The 4699-nt window shown below is 36.9% G+C and overlaps 1 pseudogene; it reads right to left on the minus strand.

Annotated features, from left to right (window-relative positions):
* Positions 1–2054: 2054 nt before the first annotated feature.
* Positions 2055–4476, minus strand: LOC121754228 (annotated as a pseudogene).
* Between the last annotated feature and the right edge of the window lie 223 nt (positions 4477–4699).

The following is a 4699-nucleotide window of genomic DNA, read 5'->3' on the forward strand; positions in this document are numbered from 1 at the left end:
GAATAGTTTGATTTACTTTCTTCCCTAAATGAATAATAAAAAGCGTTTATTGCTAAGTCCACTCTTAGAAGTAATAAGATGTTTAATATCATTAAGTTCATAGCAGACACTAATTAATCATGGACGTTTCTATCTTAAGTGCGGGAAATGAACGACAAAACAATGGAATAACCCCGAATTACTTATAAGTTTTCATATGTTGGATAGCAGTGCATATTACTTCTGTTAGTGGCTGCTGCGCTAATATTCCATAATCAGTTTGTATTAATTGTGGTTTCGATTTAATTAGTAAAATAAGCACTTGGGGGAGACCATACTCAAAACCCTCCATAGATCCCTGACTGGGCCCAATATGTGACTTAATATATATAGGAGAATAAATGACATAGAAAATACACTTAATTTTATTCCTAATTTTCGTCCCTCTCTCCTACACTGTGAGGGACGAAATTTTTCCTTTAGCTCTCCTCATGAGATAGAATTTCTGTCTTATTTATTTAAGTCCCGATATCCTGGTAAGATCAGCCCACACTGATATCAGCATATAGTCCGGGAACCAGTCAGAAGATCCGTGGCCTAGCACTCAACATCATCACGTGGAGAAGGCGCAAACTATCTTCGATTCTTTGGAGAATCCCCAAGGTAAAATGGCTAATCCGTAGAAAACATGTTTTAGGTTTCAATTACACTAAAACATGATTTAATTCAAGTTATGAGCATGATATATGAGATAATTACGCAAATAGAATTTGTCTAAATAATCTGCTACATAGATTAGAATTATTATGTAATTGATTTATGTACGCTTCCGCTACCAGCCCCTTCAGACCTCACACTCCACTAACTCATTCTCACTCACATTTTATTTTAAATTCATATATAAAAGTAGGACACACATGCCACTAACTTTTTCAACCCACTTTCTATACATTTCTTAAAATTTGTGCCGGATCAAATGTTGCCAATTTTAAGGGACGGAGGGAGTACTTTATTCTCTTCAATTAATTCAATAAATATAATTTTCTTAAAAACTGTGCTCAAAAGAAACTACTCCTAGTAGGACGTAGGTAGTATATGATAAGTGAAAAATAATTTAAATAAGAAAGTATATATTTTAATTTATGGGTTTTTTTTTTGAGATTTTTAAGTACTAATTTGGATTCCCTAATTTACTCTTTCTATATAAAATACTCTCTCCGTTCCATAGTAGTGGAGACATTTCTTTTTGGCACGGAGATTAAGAAAAAAAATGTGTAATGTATTAAATAAAAAGATAATAAAGTATGTGAGAGGGAAAAGTAGAGAGAAGAAAGTAAGAGAGAAAAGTAAGTGAGAAGAAATATGTTGACTTTTACTAAAAAGGGAAATTACTTCACTATTATGGAACGCACCAAAATGACAAAATGACTCTACTACTAAATAACGGAGGGAGTAAATCATACTCCCTCCGTCCACGAAAAATAGGACATATTGTGAATGACACAGGTTTTAATGTGGAATTGGTAAAGTAAGAGAGAAGGGAAAAAAGTAAGAGAGAAGTAGTGTTAGTGGAATGTGAGACCCATATAATTAATAAGAGAAAAAAGTAAGAGAGAAAGGAAAAAAGTAAGAGAGAAGTAGTGTTAGTGGAATGTAGGGTCTATATATTAGTAAGAGAGAGGGAAAAAAGTAAGAAAGAAGTTGTTGAAAACTTTCCTTTTATAAATGCACTCTATTTTTTGTGGACAACAAAAAATGACAAATGTGCTTTATTTTTTGTGGACGGATGAAGTATAAATATGCTACATGATTCCGTTTAAGCGGTTGATCATCCTAATGTAATGAATCTAGTTTAGTCTTATTTCTAATATAAAAATGATTTTTGGTATCTCGATTCCCTATTTCATAACCTTTATTTATTTTCTTCAAACGCAAATTTACTAAATAGGATTATTAATAATTTTCTTCGAATGTCGTTTTTTCTTATCTTCATAGAATATGTTGAGCTGGGCTGATGCTACAGTACACGTGTGTATTGTTGTCATTTCTGTAGTTAAACTACTTTGCACCAAAAATTACAAGCAAATAGCAAAACATGGTGAGATTGCATGCATCATTCACGACAAAAGTAGTTGTCAGTTAAAACTACATCACAACAGACACCTCAAAACCAAAACCACTGCACCATAAATAGGTTGTTGTCATGTCAGTAACTACGTTGTACGACGCTTTCTCAATCGACTAGCAATACCTCCCACCTCTGCTGTTGTGTCTGCACGGATCGCACCTCCCAACTGCGGCTCTTTGCGCCTCTTTCTCAACCTCCCACCAATACTATCTGGTGCTGGTTCATAGCGCCCTCGTTTCTTGGTCGGTTTTGGACTCGTTTCTGATCCAGCAATGCACTTGATGTCCGGAATAGGCTCCTTTTTCTCAATCTCATCGGCACTAGCATCGGCTATTGCCTCATCATTCAATGGCTCTGTACCATTTATGCATGCTGTACCAGCCACAGGTATAGTTTCTTTATCGTCGTCACATCCAGCAGAATCTTCTTCAACTTCGGGATTCAATTGATGTTCAACTTGATCCTTGCCAAAGCTTCAGGCAAAGGTTCTGAACATTCGTGGCCAGGTTCTAAAAGATCGCCTTCTTCACCAGTTACCTCAAAGTCTGTAAAGGGCAGCGATCTCTTTGCAGAAACTGGAACCTTGCTGCCAACATTGGTCTCTTTATCTGTATCTGCACGCCGTGTTTGGACAAGATAGTGTGCCACTGACTTGTAGCCAAGATTTGCAATCTGAAAAAGGTAAAAAGTTAATGTCCGCTTTCAATGCTGTTTGTGAAAAGTGTATAATAGGAACAAGTCGACTTGAGTTTGTGCATTTACCTTCTTGTACATCATCCCGGTAGGAGGCCACCCTTTTCCTTGCCGGCACAAACTGCAGTTACAAATTCCACGACAAACCGGGCAGATCCAGTCAGGATTTGCTTTTGCTTCGATCACATTTTCCCCATACCTGCAATAGAACGGTTGCCCTTGATAAAATAATCTATACTTGTAATGATATATGACTGGTTTCACTGCCACAACACTCTGTTTGTCGGTATGGAAACTATATGTTTTACTTAGATGTTAGAATAGACGCAACGTAGAAAGCATTTGTACGTAAAAACTTATAAAGAGCTTTGTGACATATAACGACTGATTTTTTTACTGTTTAATGACATAGGAAGAAGAAGATTAACCCGTTTAAACCCCATGGAATACAAAAGATATACACTCTCCACTCAACATATTCTGCATACCTCATGTACAAGCAATCTCCACAGAACTGTCCCTGGACCATGTTGCAGCTGCTGCAATGCGTACGCTGACCAAGAGTCTTTTGCCTGCACATTAGGGGCTCTTTTCAGCATTGAGAAACACCGAAAAACAATCAAACACATCACCAAATAAGAAATACGCATCACATCAAGTAATAAAAGGTAAAACTGCTTTTCTTTTCAAAAGTTGTGTGGGGAGCAAACATAGAATCATAGTAACTAGTACAACAACAAATCATCACAGTAGTCAAAAAGTTATGACAGAGAAATTAATGAATAAAGAGGCAGCAGTGGAAAGGAAGTATTGGCAACCTGCATTGATGGCAAGTTTTGCCATTGATGGGATCATAAATTCTCTTGCCATCTTTTCCATATCCATCAACAAAAAGAGTCCAGCTCATTTCAGTGCTTCCCAGCAATTTGTCATGCTCCTCAGTGTAAACTTCAGGCCTCGACCCCTCCTCTCTCCATTCCTTCACTGATTTCTCCTTTTTCCCCATGTCTATTTCGCAGTAAGTAACAGGCGTAGAGCTTTGCAGCCTATGTAAAAAAAATCAGATCACAAATATTTTTATATATTCCACATTTCAGCATTCAGTTATACAAGTAAATAGAATAAGCAATTAGCTCCAATCGTACTCCAAAACTAATTCAATTTTTAGTTTTTGAGTTAAAATACCTATTTTTAGGTTTACATAAAACAAAACCAAAATTGAGCATAGTGTAAATGGTTGGAGATGCTCTTGAGAAAGTACCTAGAAGAGCGGCGGGTGGGGCCGGCAGGGGAGGGAGGCAGCGGATTGTAAAGGCGATTAGCTTTGCGGTAAGATCTGACGGGAGAGGGTTTGAGTTGCTGAGAGAGGGAGAAAATCCCGAGCTTCTGCATTCTCTCGCGATTCTCTCTGATTCGTTCCTCTCTGCACAGTTCATAATCGAAAATCTCGGAGCCACGCCGATCATCTTCTTCCTGCTGCATCTGTTCCTGTTGGGGAATGTCTAGGTTTTCCGGCGCCGGATTTGTGAGAGCCACCATTTCAAATTACAATTGAATTTTGAAATGGAGTTGAGTTTTGCAACGGTCATATTAATAGCGTAGCATAGCATAGCATAGCTGCTTCGAGACGAGGGAAATTTAAGCGTCGCGTCACTCGATAAAACCCCCTTTCCCCTTTTGCCTAAAATTGGGACACCATTCATCCAACTTACTTACGACTGTTTTTTCCATTTTTTTGGGATGATTAATTCATTTCCAATTTTTATCAGTTTTATAAGACTTGAAAATAAAATATTAAACTCTAGTTTATTATTTATTTATTTATTTTAATGATCATATTTGTGTAAAATCAATAGATACTCAAAATAGCGTTAATTAATTGAGACATTTCTTTTTTTA

Source organism: Salvia splendens, chromosome 11, assembly GCF_004379255.2.
Source record: "Salvia splendens isolate huo1 chromosome 11, SspV2, whole genome shotgun sequence".
In the NCBI taxonomy this organism is placed as follows: domain Eukaryota; kingdom Viridiplantae; phylum Streptophyta; class Magnoliopsida; order Lamiales; family Lamiaceae; genus Salvia; species Salvia splendens.